Below are 17660 nucleotides of genomic sequence, written 5' to 3'. Positions count from 1 at the left end.
GTATCGGTATACAGGCTATGGGCTCAGCTCCATCCTTAAGGTCCACGCTCGAAGCATGTGTATCCATTCCCTGAGTCCTGGCCCTAACAAAATTTGGTTTGTGTTGGAGTTGTGCCTCATTTTTGCTTCGCTCAGCCTTTAACAAGGTGAGAGCTCCACTAAGGCTTTTGTAGTGGCGGTGCTATGCGAGAAGTGCTCTCTGCCATACGCTCTCTGGCCTTTGATAAGGTGTATCTTTTCAGCTTTCCACCAAACCAGAGCGTTTGCCTCTACTCTGAGATGCCTACAGTTATGAATATCATGGGGCCGTAATTTCTGTTGAGACGACTCTGCCTTTGGTGAAATTGCTGAGCAGGTGACAAAGGAGTTAGGGATGGAGATGTGGTCAGCGTGACCGCCCAAGCCTCCGTTCTGCAGGAACGCATGCCAAACCCAGCAATGCTGGTGATGCAGATAGGGCAGGATCTGTGCCAAGTTTGTACTTTCTGGACTGAGGAGCTCTGTGTGTTCTTAGGAAAAATATTTCTGTACCAGCAGCGTAATGAGAGGTTTGGATCGCCTTGCCTTGAAAATAAAGAGACCGTCCTCCTCTGCCCTTAAGTAGCACTGCTTCCCTCATCTCAGTGAAACTACATGTTTACAACCCCTCAGCTTCGGGCACTAGGGAGTGCAGAGCAAGGTTCCCCAATCCCAGTGGCACCCCAAGTGAAATGGGCCAGGCTGCGGGGCAGGGTCTGTGCCTGCAAAGCTGCACCTGCGCTGGAGCCGTCCCAGCTGCTGTACGAGCCCAGATAAATCCGGGGAGAGGAATCCAAGTCATCGGGAATTTGATTTGCAGCTACTGCTCTACCTTAATTTGTGTATGTTTTTCTCACAATGAAGCTGAAAACTCAGCTAAGAGACAGTGCTAGATCTTCCCTGAGCTGCCCTTCAGCTTAATTAAAAGATATTCTCCCCAATAGCTTCCAGCACAAATCCCATTTACCAGGCTTTCTCATGGGCAAAGAAAGGCTGAAATTCAAGCTATAAGGCTAAATAGATCCACATTGTGCTGTGAAAAAAAAAAAAAAGAAGAAAAAAAACCCCAGCACCAAACCACATCACAATTCAGTTAGCTGCTTAAAAAGCTGCCTTGCTTATTGCCATTGTTATAAAACCTAATAAATCATGAGATTACTTTCTCAGGGTCCTAGAAGCTATCCTGCGGGTGGAGAGATTTAGACAGCAGATGAAATCAGGATGTTTGCTCAGCACACGTTCAAATCAATGGGCACAAGCAAACACCTCTCGGAGAGCACCCCACCCCAAGCCCTGAGTGGTGTGGCTCACACACGAGGGATCTGCACAGGCTGGGGGGTGCTGGTAGGAGGGAAGGCTTGCAAAGCCTCTGAAGCGTTTAGGGAGTTTGCAGGGCTCTGCTGCTTCGTAGCTGACATCTTCTGTTGCTGAAGAGGCTTTGCTTTGCAGTCACCCAGACCCCATGATACTTCTGAAATTTGAACACAGGCACCCTGTATAGTATTCTGCCTTGTGTTTTATAAAGGATATTCCTCAGGGTTTTAGTATCAATAGGTCTGACAGCCCTCAGGATTGAAGCTGGAGTAGAAAAGATTGTTGTGGTGTTTCTGCATTAGACTCAGCCTGTCCACTGTATTCCAGACCCCGTGTGACTGAGGAGCTACTACTTAACTGCTATACAGGTTCACATGCCTAAAGAAATTGTGGGTGTAATATCATCCAAGTATCTGCCAATGTTAGAGGTGATATTTTGATAAACAACTGACGGAATAAAACTGAAAAGTATGTACGCACACCAGGATAATTTGTAAAGCCCCTATTATAAAAATCTTGTTCTTTAGGAAAACTAGTAGGTTTTCTTAAATGTTTTAATTTAAGAGTCCTGTTGATTTAATCTATAACGTTCTGCAGGCAATGAGTTTGACCTAATGCCCATGTTTTGCCTATAGAAAATAAGCTGTATTAAACTACAGCTTGACCTGCCTCCACCTAGCAGTAAAACATGATTTTCAGAGCAGGTTTCTACTGCAGACAGCATGGTGCGGTGGATGGGGCACTGGCAGGACAGTCAGAAAGCATGAGAGCTCTTCCCAGTTCTGCCACTGGCCTGTTGGGAGGCTGGGGTGAGTCTTTTAATCTATTTCTCTTTGCTTTCATCTATTTAGATCGCAAGGGCTTTGAGGATGAAATGGGCTGTGTGTGCATGTACAGTGCTGAGCACAACAGGGTCCTGCCCCATGCTGGGACCGACACACTAAGCCCCAGTGTAAAAGAAATGAACCCAGAATGAATTCGCACAACTCCCTTTCTGTCAGCAGCACTGCACCAGCTGACACCAGCCGAGCACCTGGTCCTAAATTTAGCTTAAGACCTGACACACTCTTCAAGTCGAACTGGGACAATCCTGTTCTGGGTGAGCAGATAGGAGCAATTCAGAGATAACATATTCCAGGTCTTTCTCATTACAATTCTCCTCATGCAAGATTATCTTTGATTTTTCCATAGCTTCTCCACACTGGCAGCCAGAGGCTTTGTTTAAAACACATCCATCATTATCACTGTAATGTATTATTATTATTATTATAACTTATTCATTCATACAGCATTTTTCCACAACAACCTAGGAATCAAAGTGTTTTACACTTAGTAGTCTGAAAACAATCTGAAAGAAGAATTTCTGGGGGAAGGGAGAGAGGTTAAAACTACCAAAGTAAATCTGTGAAACTGATTCGAGGTTCACAGTGAAAACTCCAGGTCTAAGCAGAAAGACAAATAACGGTGAGGAGCTGTGGGTAGCTGAAAAGGAAACTACAGTGTTGTGTAACATTAGATGAAAGAGAATTTAGAAGAGACTTTGCCTCATCTTTACCTTGAAGGATGTTCTCCAGCTAGCTTTGATACACAGTACCTCATCTCTAAAGCAGGAATCCAGATCTTGGTTCAGCATATGGACATCTGGGAGCTAAGGTATAGATTTAGCTAGACATAATTAATAAGGATCGAGGCTGATGCCTTAGTAGAACAGCAGTGATACTGACATTTGAAACTCTCCAGGTCTATGTTTTTCTCTGCAACTATCTAAAAAAAATCCCAAAACAAACAAACAAAAAAACCACATAACCCCAAAACAGAAACAGAGAAATCTACAAAAAGAAGGACTTGGAGCTGTGTGAGGTCTGTGTAAACATCTGTTAAAAGCAGGAGGTGAAACCCAAATTAAACCCTAATTATGGCCCAGTCCCTTCTCAAAGAGTAAAACTGTCTCACGTTTGCATCACTCCAATCAAAGACAGCAAGAGACCTTGAAAGAGATTGTAGTGACATCTTGATTTTAGTTCTATCCAGACCTGAGAACCCTGAAGCCTTCAATAATTCATTGTTTTCTCCTCTTAATTTCCTTTCCTGCTATGAACATGCACCATGCCGCGTATTTCATGCTCAAGGTTTTGCTGAAGGTGATTCTGTTTGTGCAGCTTTTAGATGCAGCTTCTTGTCTTTTTAATTTTAATGCATCATTTTAAGGATGTCTCCTGAAAACCTTGATGTCTGCTTTGTGGAGTATCAGGAAGGCATGAAAAGATATGACTAAGGAAGATTATGATATCAGTCTGGTTAAGTGCAAATGCATTTATAAAATGCATTGGCTTCTCACCAAGAGGAAGTGACAGATCATCTTTGGCAATTTTATTAATGCATCTTTTCTGTATTGTTCTATATATCCCCATTATTTTTTAGAAACAGATGAGGACCAGCATTGTTTTTCTAAACCTTTCCTGTCTTCTCTCAAAGAATCTCGTATGGATTTGGAAACTTGTATCCCAGATCAAAATGATCTTTCTTCTTTATTTATATATCTGAAATCATTATCTGAATATGTGCCCACTGGTTATTTGCATAGTTCAACTTCAGCCTGATTCCCCTGTGAGATTAAAGTATAACAGCCAATCTCTTGGCATACATTAGCAGGACTATTACCTGTCTAGGAGTTCACCTAGATGTCTTTTGAGAGCTGCCACGTTTGCAACTAGAAAATAAGGTAGAGAGCCACAGTGGCCAAGAATTTCCTGAGCACCTTCCTAACCAATGTTCCTGACAGCCAAGAACCAGCTTCTCTGTCACCACCATCTCCCTGATGCATTGCCATCCCTTAGGGTAACCTCCAAGGTAAACAGGAATGACTGGCCTATAAAGTCTGTCTTTTTGGATGCTTGCTTGCTTGCAACAGTTTTATCCTTTTTTTCTGCCCTGACTTCCTTCCACCACAAGTTGAGCGCCTTTTCTGGTGGGACGGGAGGCAGTTTATCCTACATAAGTCTAGTTTGAAAGGTATGTCTATGGAACATGGTGTCCATCTGTCCAACAATGCAGGATGAACCAAAGCATCATTACGTTCTGAAGGCCACGTGGTGTTTTTGCCACAGGAAGAGACATAGGGCTAATTACAGTATCAGGGAAATGCTGAGAGACTAGTCAAATACAAAATATTCAATTCATTTAATATTCCTGATGAATAGGCAAATTACTCTAATCACATTAGTTATTCTATTCAATTATTAGCTAAGAGTGATTAGTAGTGAATAGCTGTAACAGGATCTTCCAGGTGCAAAAATTAGGCATCTATAGTTTCATGATGTTTATTTTCAGCTGAAGATAATTGTCTCTTTAGTTCATCTCAGACATACATACACACTGACACACGCAGATACACTCTCTTTTGTCCAGGCATGGGGAAAAAAGGTAGCGGAAAACAGCGTTGGCCCACAGGTGTGGAGAGATAAGGACAACTCACTACAGAATTTAACAGGATTTATTTCAGTACGGTTGGGAAGAGATTTCTCAAAGATTATACCAAGTGAATGCAATGGGATTTAGATCTCTGGTTCCCACAGAACGCACGGATAATGCCATTTCAAGCACTGGGCTCTACTACATTCATGCTTGACTTGATTGCACAACTGTGCGTTGTTGCTTGGCTTTACCTGTAGCACAAATATGACATAGGTGCCTTGTGTGACAGTGGCACTGCCATGCTGCTCTGTTTTCACCGACCCTCACTAGCTGCCAGATACGTTGTTCTCATGCGCTAAACGCGTATGCTGCCTGTGTGCAAAACTGTGGTGGCTAATTTACAAATAACATAAAAGTCTAAAACTTCTCCTTTATTAGCAGCTATATCATTGCACATAGATGATTCCAATACATAAGGAAAAGAAACTGAATCAGCTGCAAGATCAGAGTTTGGATTGCAAGCAAGGTATTTCGCTTATTTCGCCAAGTAGAAAATCAATGGGCAATAGTATTTGGACAGTAAATTGACAATAGTATTTACTTCCATATTGCACACAGCGTTACCAAGTTGCGCTAATTTAATGTTCTCATGCACTTTCAGGATGTTATGCTAAGCAAAGTCTGAGCTGTCATTACATTTTTATGAAGTCAAAGCAGTTTCTAACAGCTTAGAAAAAAGGAATTTTAAAAAATTGATCTAATATCTCATTTTTCTAAGAGAATCTGTTCCTCTGGATTTCCCTGAGCTGTCAGCTTTCATTGATATGATCTGATTGATGCTGTTTGCCACATTAAGAAACATTGGAAGCTAATCTGTTTTAATCCCATTCTCTGTTTTTAATATAATACTCTTGAAGGGAACTGAAGGTTATTACTTGTTTAAGATACCTTAAATATTTGTGTCAAAACATTGTCCTGAAAGGTTCAAATCCAGCCTTTGCCACAAGGCTGGGGGGGGAAGAAAACCTCCAAACCACCAATGTTGAGACCATTTGGAATGATCTAATCCATGCTTCAAATCCCTTTGTTCTCCTGTTCCCTTGCAGTGTTGGAGAGTTTGAGCTGAATGCTATTTATTAGATTGTTAGAGGGTGTGCTGGCTGCTAAGTCTCATTTCAAAGATTTTCTTCTGTAGGCTGTTTTGGGATGCTGCATTTTTCAAATGTATGATTTGCTCCCAGTTTGGATAAAAACTGCCATATCACAAGTCATTTTCCATGGCAAGGACGAAGAATCCATCACCGCACTGCAGGGAACACTCCGTTATATTAAACTGATACCTTTATTTCTGGGGGAGAAAGCTATGGTTTTCTGGGACAGGAATTGGGGGGATTGGAAAAAAAAGTCCTCAGCTAATGAGAGTTGTACATTATCTTAGAAGAATCATTTATCTCTATGCCAGTTGTTTAGCTGGGTTTGCCAAGCTTGAAAATTTAGATTTATTGGTGCCAGAAATAGGAATGGAAACATTTAATGGTCTTGTACTCTACAGAGGTGATGAGGAAAAGCAAAGGAAAGTCAGGAGGTGGCTGCAAGGATGGTCAAATTGCGCATCAATGACTTTTTTCTTTTTTTCTTTTTTTTTTTTTTAAGAACAAATTCTGATTGCTGGAAGAAAAGATGATTTTTAGGAATATGCAAGATGTAAGATGCTGGATATGCTACAGGCAAAACTGGTCAGAATTCCAGCATTTCATCTGGGAATTGATGTCATGACCTTAAATTGCTGACAAAATATTACATTTGAATTTTAAGGTCGCACCTTTCCCTTTCTGACCGATATTGTAGCAGTTTGCTGTGGCCAGCTGGCCTGAATTGTGACGGTTCAAGCACTGCCATTTCATGAAGCACAGCTCTGACTTTCTTTTAGCCACCGGTGAGCATGTGCTGCCTCCATCTTTGCTGCAGTGCACCCAGGGAATAACCAGAGCTGTTCTGCTGAGGAACTGGCTCTGTGCAGGAGCCGAAATGCTGCATCCCCTTGTTCAGAGAGCAGGGAAGGGCTGGGGACGCCACCACTGCCACGGCCAATAGCCCTGCTCCCACACACCAAGATGGGGAGCTAACCTCGGCAGGGGGGCTTTTTTAGCAGAGAAGGGATACAGATCCAACCGGCATGTGTACAAGGGCCAGGGGTTGCGTGCGAGCATGATCACAACAACCAGCACCTTTGTCAGGGCTCGGTTTGTTTTATCCCCAGTGGCAAATGTTCACCTGCAGAATCGCTCTGCAGCCCAGCACAGGAGGTGTTTTATCCTCTGCTGCTGTTGCCAGACAAGGCGCCTCTCCGTTTCCCAAGGTGCTGGGCTCAAGATGGCTCCCATAGCATATGCACATTTGCTTGTGCTTGTGTTTCACTAGTGATGCTGTTGTTTACACTACATGTTAAAACAGGGCTTGCACTGGCTTCGCAGGAGCAGATGTGAAGCATAATCTTGGATGCTTTCCCAGCCCTCGCTCAGAGCGTCCAAGTGCTCAGTATTTCCTGCACGAAGCAAGTCTAGTCTGACAATGCCAGCTGCACTAAATGTGCTCTCGGAGTGAATGCTCAGTGTCTGGGTGGCTGATCGCTCTCATACAATACCAGCGTTTTCAGTCAGTCCCATTTCTAGCTCATTTGCTTCCTGCGCAGCCGAACCTTAAGCGTCGCGGTGCTACTTTTGTCACCTTGCCAAATCTCGGTGTTGCTCCTGCATGCAATACCCTCAAGCAGGACCATGATGTCGAAGACAGAGGTGGTGAAAATACGTCTGTCATGCCCGACACGCTCCCCGCACACCTGCTGCTGCACGTAGCGAAGCAGCTGCCACTGCTTTCCCCGGACCTGTGGTGGTCCAGCATGACCCCTCGTGTTGCACCTGACCATGGCCCGTCCTCAGGGAGGTACAAACTGTGGTCCAAAGAAATGGGTTTTCTCCTGCCTGTCGCCTGCTTTTGATCATCTCTTTGGATTTAGAGCTAAAACACACACGTGCATTTACGGTTTATGTAGATCAAGCGGCAAAGCAGTGAATACTTAGTTCCTTCCTGCCAAGTTTTTCACTCACCATAGTACATAGTCCACTTAAGAGCTGCAATCTGGTTGCTTCATTTGCTTTCAAATTCGGTTCCCATTTGTTCCTCCAAGACATTTGGGTAAGTGGCAGCATCTGTCTTATGTTTGTGTTATTCACACTGAATTTCCAAATGGACATTTTCAAATGGGTGCAAGATGCTACGCTGGCTTGAAAACCAGACCTCTCCAGGCTGCACTTGACTTATTAGATGTTAAATAGATGTTGGTGTGGGGCAAGATGGAAGACCTCCAGAGCAGCGCCGGAGCCTCCGTGAGCGGGACGACCCGCTGCTGGCGCTGCTGCAGCGAGGCCGCGGGCAGGGCCGCAGGGCCGCGGCGGGGCAAGGCCGGGGGCCGCGGTGGGTCCGCGGCGGGTCCGCGGCGGCGGCAAGGTGCCCATGCCGCCCGGGCTAGAACAATCGGAGGGTGTTTAACCCCGCGGCCCGGGCGCCGCCGCACGGCGCTGGCCCAGGGCCCTCTAGCGGCCCCGCCGCCCGGCGCTCGGCCTCCCGCCCCCAGCCCGGGCCGCCGGCCCTACCTGCGCTGCAATGGCGGGCGGGCGGGGCGGCACCTGCCGCGTCCTGCCCCGGGCAGCCGGAGCCCAGGCGCCCTGCGAGCGGGGCCGCGTCACGGCAGGCTTCCCAGCAGCCCGCTACAGGTCTGGGGGTACAGCAGCACCCGCCCTGCACCCCCGTGCCAGCCCCTCCTTGCGAAAGGTGTTTCTCTCCCTGAGCTGACGCAGCTAAACCGCCCCGCGGCCCTGCTTTATGCTTTGTCCTCCAACGGCGTGACTGGTTACAGCGTTATGGTTTTCCGGCGGGGGGTGGGGGGGTGGTTGACGTGGTCTCCAGTCTGGGGAGCCGGAGAGCCTGGCGGGGCCGGGGCCGGGGCTGCGAGCGGGCGGGGGGAGCCGCAGCGGGGCCGGGCCCCCGCGGCTGGGGCTGCTGCGGGGCCAGGGAACGGGGGGGCGGCTCGTTTCGGTCTGGCTTTCCCCTGGCAGCTAATGTGACTTCTGTCCAAGCTTGCTGGTGGGAATCCACGTAAGCAAAGGAAACATCTCTGCTGTTTTATAATACGATAAACACCTGGGCTTACCTGCGTAGGATCTGTGCCTCAATTATTTCTTACAGTTTTTTTGTGTTCCCCCGATCGCCTTTTTTTTTCATTCTTCAGATTTTCTGCACCAGCACTTTCTAGGGCCCCTTGTTCAGCCTGTTTGCAAATAAATTTGCCACCGTCCGTCCCCTTTTTCCTTATACAATCAGTTTTTTGAAGCTGTCGGAGAAATTGCTCAGATGTTCCCCCCAGAAAATAGAAGCTTTAAGTTGTTCCCTGTTGGTTTTACTTCTTATCCCTTTCATTTGCAGTGGGGGGGAAATACAGATAATTGCAGATGCCATACATCTCAAACTGTTTGTGGTGATAGTTACAATTACCTAAAATAATGGCAGAAAGATCTGTGGACTTAATGTGCCGGGTGACATTAATACTTTAAATACATTGTAACAGTCTGTGTTTGTGACGTTGCCTGTGTTGGATCTTCTAAAATGGGCTAAATTTGCCGTGCTGGCCATAAGGAGGCATAAAAAGGTTTCTCACTCGTTTCAGATTGAGGCTCATCTGAACAGCTATTAGGAAAGACAAGGAGGAATATCACTTGCACCCATAGGGATCTACTTTCTTCTCAACATAGCTGCGTGGCCCTCATCTCTCAAAGGCTTTAAATAGAGGCAACATTTTCATCTGCAAAACCATTTGCAGGTTGTCCAGCCTGTGCTACGCGGACAGTCAGTCTTCATCAGTGTTTCTCATCCAATTTGCAAGTAAAACCCTCTTCTGGGTTCCTCCGTCTCCATGGACGGCCACTGCTTCTCAGACAAAATGGCAGAAGCTGTTTTCTGCTAGTTTAAGGGAGGGGAGAACATCTGTAAATACTGGGTACGCGTTCCCCTTCCCCAGAGGGGCAGAGCTGCCCGACTGTTGAACAGTGTCACTGTCCTCAGCAGTAAGTGCAAAGTGTTCCTCAGATCCAACCTCAGCAGACCCGGACAGGAATTTTTAGAGATACTGTAACTGGGGTCAGATTCAGCCAAGTGCTTGTGAAAAATCTTACACTGTTCAGGGTGGGCTTGGCCACTCTCTGGATGGAGCCAGGCAAAACCTCTAGGAAAGGGAGGTAGGAAAGGGGTGCGGGTGCAGGCAGAGATGGTGTTTTGCCTACGGTCACGCAGACAGCTCAGGAAAAAGAACCGTGGCTCTGGCTTTTGCCAAGAGACCTCACTCCCTCACCAGCCAGACTGTGGGGAGAAAGACGTTGGGAGTGAAGGGCTGACAGAGTCTGACAGAAGCTTAGCACCCTGCTGGATCCAGCACTTTAAAATCTGCGATGAAAGATAAAATTCTCTGCACTATGATGGCAGCAAAGTCCCTGGTGCAGCCCTTTGTCTGAAAGATGCCAGTGAAGACTGTGCCAAGGTGCTTTTCCCTGACCATCTGCCTTATGAGCCCACATGCCAGGGTTGATGCAATCCAAAGCCTGATAGCACACAGTCCTGCTGGTTTATGAGAATCCATTTCGCAATTAAAACAAATATTTAGGATTTCTTCTAAATGAAGCGGCCAACTCCTTGGAAGGAAAGTCTGGCAGATCTGAACTGGATAAAGAGGCCTCCCTTGCTCTCCTGACTGATGGAAATAGCACTAAGTTTCGAAGGACTACAGAGGTCATATACGTCATTAAAAAAATCACACTGGACCTAAATAAAAAATAAAAAGGACTATAGAATCTCTAAAAATCCAGAGGGAAAGAATGCTGGCTGAGCTCCTGGGCAGAAGGTATGTCCTCTCCCTTAGGCACATCCCTCAGCTTAGATATCACAGTGATAGGCAAGGCATAAAAGGTAGAGGTTATCCGGTTACCAGGGTGCTGACTTTTACTCCGTGTTTCCTTTACAATGTGCCACAGGGCACCTACTCTGCATCTGGGGAAAAACTCCATCCTGGCTCAGGCTGGGTCATTTTTGTACTTCGACCTGAGCTTTCAAGGGCAATATCTCTTGCAACAAGCTTGATGTTTCCTGAGCTTCCTTCTAGTGCCACCACCATGGTAAACAAATGCATATGCTTCCTGCAGTTCCTTGGCAGTCCTTTGAATGTCTCCTACATGGTAATGATGAGGTCTGGCATGCCACTGTGCAATCCAATGGTCTCACACCCCAACAGTGCTCAGCTGCAGGTCATATGTTCCCCTCTGAACCATATTTTCTGATGAAAATCTTTTTGGCTGCAGCCTCATAACCAGCTTGAGTTAAGTCAACAAGACAGAGGAAATTATTTGGCCAAGATGAAATGGCAAGTTGGTAGCAGACCTGGGACTGGAATGGGGTCTCTTAACTGAAGGGTAGTTCTTTATAGCTGTGGCTGATGAGCACAGTATGAACGCCAACCCATCCTATTAATGTCATGCACACCTTCATCTGCTCGTATGTTTCTGATGAGCAAAGAGGAGGAAGAAAACTAAATCTGCTATGCACATTGCAGTGTTGCACATTACAGAGGTAATCCTTAGGCTCCCCCATGGAAGTACCTCCAGGCTGTTGGACTTTCCCAGCCATGCAGTCAGGCATCTACCCTGTATCTGAGATATGTCAGCAGCTGTAAACCACGTCTTTTGTTTCACCTTGATCCAGAGAGGGAGGATGGACTTTAAGCAGTGAATGTTTTTAAGACTCCGAAACTTAATGTGATATGGTTTTGGCTACAGTTACCTAGTGCTATGTACTGGTGCTACCTACTGAACAGGGGACGTGTGAACTGCTCTGTCTCCCGGTGCTACTCTCACTTTGTAAGCTGTGCTGTAAAAAGGAGTGGGGGACCTCCTTTTTTTCTGCTGGCAGGGTTCTGGCTATCATTCTCCGTGGATGGTTTCTAGACACACATTCCTTTGTTTAGGAAGACCCTGTATTATGTTGACACAGCAGCATGCGGCACTGGAAAAGGAAATAGAAAAAGCTTTTGAACGCAAACTGGACTAGTGGTAGTAGAATGCAGGGGTCTGCGGACAGCTGTGCTCCTTTTCAGGAAGAAAGGTGATTAAATATGGGGGAGCAGTTGAGGTCAAAAATTCAGATCTGCATCTCTGTTTTCTGAAAAATGTTGGGCAGCAAGCCCCAGTGATTTATTCCATTTGTAGGGCAGTTACCAAAGTGGGTTCAATGTCAAAGTGGTGAGGTTCCTTGGGTAGAGTGGGGCACTATGTGGATATTTTGCGTACCAAGAACAAGGAAACACTGTGGAAGCTGTTTGGGCTCCTTGCCTTGTTCTTGCATTGTGTCACTTCGTGGTGCAGTAACTCCCACTCCCTAAGCCTCAGTTTCTCCTCTGGGAATATTAATGCTTATTGGTAAAGTGCTTTCAGGGCTTGTCCATGAATTTTTAAAACACAACAGAATTGCCAAAAAAATCTGTGGTTTCGTTCCAAGTCAATAATTTCCCACACCCTAAGGACCATGTCCTCAATCAAAACACATCTGTTGCAGTCAGTGAGGCTCCATCAGTTTATAACACCTATGTCAGAAGTTTATCTAAGCTGTTCCACCGATCTCTGTTTCCCAACGATCCTAATGGATATTCCATGAAACAGGCCTTTCGAATGGCCTGCGAGTTCTGGGCTCCTTCCTGGGATTCCCAAGCATAGATTGAATTCCTTATCTTGCTGCAAACTCCCCATAGGTCTGTGCACAAAACCAGCTTTTACGCTTCTGCTTGGGACTCATATGCACCATTTCCATTTGTAAGGCTTAACTGTTGCTGCGACTCAGCTGAGGCACACGAAATAACCGAAATAACCGTACAGGGGCACAGCCTACTGTGATAACAGGGAGGTTTGGTTGTGTGCCTGAGCACCCAGTGAAAGCAGCACGAAGGGACATTTTACACCGTCTTAAAAGTCCTTTTAGAAGAATGCCACAGGGTAAAAGATCCTTACAGCGTGTGAGAGTTAGGTTTAATCTCTCTGTGCCTCAGCTCTGCAACTGTGAAATGGGGATAACTGGTATTTTTCACATGGCTTTGCCAGTTCAGGTCATAAGGACTTTCAGGGTAGGCATGTAGCATCTCTCTTGATGTTGTTGGGTGTCTGGCAGGACCATGCCCCAGCTCCACATGGTGTACTGGGGCACGACTGCAGTACAGCGAAGGGGTGCAGAATTTGGCCAGTGCTGTGAGCTGCCCCACAGCCCCCAGGTCCCACTCTGTGCTTTGCTTCTCAGTCCTGGTTTGTTTATCTCTTGGGGGCCTTTCTGTTTTTAATCCCATTGTTCCTCACCTGGGAATTTCAGGCTATTATTTAATTTCCTTCCAGATTACAGCCCTTCCCCCTTGCCTCCCAAGTCTCCTGCTCCATTGCCAGCCCCAGGCCCTCAGAGAAGGCATTTTACTTTTCTGCCCCTCTGTGTGAGTCAGTTTTCCTTGGCTCTCACAGCATCTCCTCTTGTCAAGGCATTATCCAGTGGGGAGCCTGATTATTTAGATTCCTCCAGTTTCCCCTTTTAATATATCTCCTCTGTGTCCTGCAGCCTGACCCCTGCCAAAGGACCTGCCACGAGGGTTGTTTCTCCCAGTCTGAAGCCCTCCCCCAGCTTCCCTTTCATCTGTGTTTTCTAAGAGGTCTGTGCTTCAGGCAGCAAAGTCAGGGAAGGGGCCTCCGGGTCCACCGCAGGATCCCTCCCCCATCACCTGAGAAAAGGCAAAGGCAAAAACCAGTTCCAGGGCCAGTCCTGGCGGGGGGGTGGGGGTGGAGGGGGTGGGGAATAGCTGAGCCCACGAGGGAAAAGAAACCATTTAATCCCTTTTTTAATTTGCAGTATGGTTCCTAGCAGACTGTAGGCACTCTGGGCCAGATCCTGTGCTGTGCTCTGCAGCTTCCTTTTCGGGTAGCAGATGTGGGAGAAGTGGGGAGGGGGTCTCTACAAACCAGAAAGCAGATGGTATTAATTCAGTGCTGGCCCAGCCTGGGTGTGAGCTGCTGCGCTGGAGCCCAGCACCCGGGAGTGCAGCCTGGGCTGGTCCTTGGCAGGTCCAGTATGCCCAGTGTCCAGAGGGACCAGTCTGAATCCCCACATGGGGACCTCGGGCAAGCCCTCATTAGGTTCAACATAAGGAAGAGATGCTGAGTGATGTGATTTGATTCCCTACTCCATAGAAATAGTATTTAGCACTTCCCAGCCACCAGTCTCCAGGGGTTTTGCACAGCAAGGCGTAAGCAGTACTGGTGTGGCACCGAGGTGGAAATGGAGAGAGGCTACCCAGGGCTGCTGGAGTCTGTGGACCTGGCAAGCCTCTGCAGGCGCAGCACCACAGGGAGCAAATGCGCTTCAGTGAGATTCACATGTTGAAGGGCTCAGGGAGGGCTCTTTAACAGAGGGTGCACATCTGTACACCTTTCCTATTCAAGGTGGTACAACTGTCATCTCATTGAATTTGTCACATTGCCCCCTGCTTTCGCAAGCCACTCGGAGATCCCACGGGGAGCACTGACACCAGCTGCAGTTGTCAAGATACTTGGAGCAAATCCCCCTGTGACCTGTATGATGGAGAGCATATGCACAGCCCAGGGTCTGAGGGAAATCACCTCCCGTATGAAGAACATAAACATGTATTCCTAGCTCTCTGCCAGCATTTTATTTGTGAATTTGCTAGAGAAGGAGGAGACCCTTGGAGGTCTCCAAGCTCTAGACCCAAAATAAATAAAACATCGCTAGCATATATTTAGCAAAAGTAATGTTGAACACAGAAAAACAGAGAGGGAATGATGGAAAGATATAGCTACTAGAAGCTATTCTCGCCAGAGAGCAGGGCACTGTCTGAATGTTTAGGTGGGTGGTTCCCTGTTCGTGGCTTAGGCGATGTGTAAGGCACATGCAACCCGCCAGTGCTGGTCCTTGTATCGAAACCCAGCCCTACCAGAGTCCAGGCTGAAGGGCAGATAGAGGGAAAGAGGGTGTTGTCCACACAGCATTGCTTGTCAATCTTGAGATGGGCACATGCTCTCAAGTAAGTTCTCAAATCTGACTCCAGACTGGTGCAAAACAGCAGCTCAGTGGCCCATGATGGTGTTAGGTCCTTCTTTAGTTCATACTTCTGGCACCCTTCTTTGCTGCATCATGCAAGAGAGATGGATGATTTGATCTTAGGAAATTGTTTTGTGGTCAGCAAAGCTATAGGAGCCAGAGCAGGTGGGAAAATGTCTCCCTGTCTAGGTATCACTCTCTGAAACAGCCAACTGCAGTAACCTTGCGTGGGGACAAAGGTATTATTGTTCAGTGTGTGGCCCAGAAGGCCTGCAGCTTGATGTCAGTGCTAAGAACTACTGTTAACAGCTCTGACTTGGTTTAGTTTTTCTTAATCCAGTCTTCCAAGAGTAAAATCCCACTCTTGCCGAGACCTACCTCCTTTGGAATCAGCCAGCACTGATGTAGTAATTGCCACGACTTGTCGTTCCCTGTCCCATCTATCACATAGCGCAACATGACACCTCAGCCAGGGAAATTCAAAAAGAAGCAGTTTTCTGTCTGCTTCAATTTACCGATGAAGAGCAAGAAAGGCTTTGAAAGCAGGGCTTTAAATAACTATATTCTTGACGAAAACCTCCTCATGAAATGTAATGGCACATTTCTCTTGGAGGACTGCTGTGCCAAAAATGTAGTTAAAAGTATTTCCCCCCTTTCTCTACCACCATCCACCCTGCCCCTGCTGCACCAACAGTGCCATCAGTTTTTAGCTCAACTGAGGGTCAAGGGAGAGTCCTGAAACATTGCCCCCCACCTAGGGATGTGTCCCAGCATTCATCTAGGTCCAAGTATCTGAGCAGTCCCACTGACACACGCACACCCCTTATCCTTCGTAAGATGTAAAGGAAAAGTTATCGGTATTAAGCAACAGCTTTTCACTGGTATTTTCAAAGGGAGGGGCTAGGATCCGTAAAAGAAAATGTTCATCCATAGCTAGGACTGTTTCAGCTAAAATCTTATAGATCCTTTGAAGTCCTGCAAGCCCAGGTATTTCTTTGAATTACTGATGTTAGTACCACTCAGCCAAAGTGAAGGTTTGGGCTGATAATGACTGTGTTGCAGCTATGTAAGTTCCATGCCTCTGTTAAAATGCATCTGTATCATACCCAATATGCTACATTTTTAAACATTTGGTTCCAGGAGTACAACAGCACTGTCATATGGTTTCAAGTAAGCCTCATGCTTCTCAGGCCAAAGGCTGTAGGCAACCAATATTACAGGAAGCAGAGATTTGACATCTGCATCAAAACTGCCATGCGGTTACCTTCAAGTTTAAAAACTCCCCTAACATTAACCTCACACTTGACATAGTTACCATCTTGCCCCTCTCCTACCTGTCTGAACAGTGCTGTAAATACAACTTTCTGGCTAATTGTCTCAGCCCCGCCACCACCACCATTTATTTATTTTTTAACCCCATAGTGAGCTTAGCCTGGGAATCCTTATCACAAAGCACGCAGCAGCCCTGGCCCATCTAGGATCTCTCTCTCTCCACCCCCCCCCCCCCCCCCCCCATTACTTCTTGCTTTGCTAGAAGCGCATGTCTCATCATCTACCCCTCCCACCTCTGGCCAGACTCTGCACTGCAGAGTGTGGTGGGAGAAAAAGCGTCCTACCAGCTCATGTGTTAGGAGAAGGAGAAAAAGAATTTCTCTCCATCGTTCTGCAGCACGCAAGGTGTCTAACTTCAGCTTTTTATTGTGGAATCTGTGGAGTTGCTTGCATCCCTTTTAATGTTACATTTATTTGGTATATAGTGAAGTGGGGAGAGCCCACAAGCAGGATGATTCAGGAAGGGGAAGGGCAGGAGTGAATGAGAAGACAGGCTGAAGCCTCCACTGGTGTAAAAGGAACAAGGCATCCCTGGTTTGGGAAGATTTCTGTCATGTTGAGAATCTGGCCTGGTGAACAGCACAGCAGTGATTATTTTCCAACACACAGAGCACATATTAACTCAGAGTTCAAAATTATTCTCCTTGACATAGTGAGAAATGAGACCTAACATGGCGATCATACATAATCCATGAAACAAGCAAAAAGACAGAAAGCAAACAAAAACAAGATCAAATGCACAGGATACACAGCGGTATAGGGCAACCCACCACTTGTGTACTGGTGCTAACAGCAATAGCAGTGGCTCCCCTGCACCTTTCAACGCAGGATCCCCAAGTATCTTGTAGAAAACAAAACGTAAACCAATCAGCCTCCCAGCGCCCATTGGAAGGAAGGAGAGGGGGAAATGTTTGCTCACCTCCACAAGGAGTAAAGCTGCCGTACCTAAGGGTAAACACAGCCACTGTGTAACCACACACAGCACGGCTGAACGGGTGTTTGAGCCAGGCACAGGAAGACTCTACTCGTGCTGCCTAATTCGGCCTCCTGCGGTAGCTGTGAGGCACCTAGCTTGCTGCTGTAATCATTAAAGAGAGAAAGTTACAGAGTTGGTTTTAAGCCAGACTTTGTACTTTGGCCCTTTGGCAGAACAGTTTTCTCTCTACGGGCAGTGGCGTTTATAGTCAGGGATTGTGGGGCTCTGCCATGGATTCAGCTGCAGGTACAGGGAGGGAGGTGCTGTTCCTTAGTGCATGGTCCTTCTTGACATTTTCTGAGCTGGCCTGCAGACAGTCAGCTTGATGGGGTTTGGGTGAGGATCTCTTTTCCCTGTCTCCGTGTTTGGGTTGGTGCCTCCCCTTTTCCTGGGTCAGTTTACCAAGAAATTACGAGTGATG

At 46.8% G+C, this 17660-nt stretch overlaps 1 long non-coding RNA gene across 1 annotated transcript in view; it reads right to left on the bottom strand.

Moving 5' to 3' along the window:
* Positions 1-17336, bottom strand: part of LOC121098355 — a 47413-nt gene extending 30077 nt beyond the window's left edge. Inside the window, exon 1 of the long non-coding RNA XR_005831245.1 lies at positions 17183-17336. This is a non-coding gene — a long non-coding RNA (uncharacterized LOC121098355). The remainder of the gene's footprint in view (positions 1-17182) is intronic.
* Positions 17337-17660: the final 324 nt, after the last annotated feature.

Source organism: Falco naumanni, chromosome 16, assembly GCF_017639655.2.
Source record: "Falco naumanni isolate bFalNau1 chromosome 16, bFalNau1.pat, whole genome shotgun sequence".
In the NCBI taxonomy this organism is placed as follows: Eukaryota; Metazoa; Chordata; class Aves; order Falconiformes; family Falconidae; genus Falco; species Falco naumanni.
This window is presented reverse-complemented; position numbering and strand designations above follow the sequence as displayed.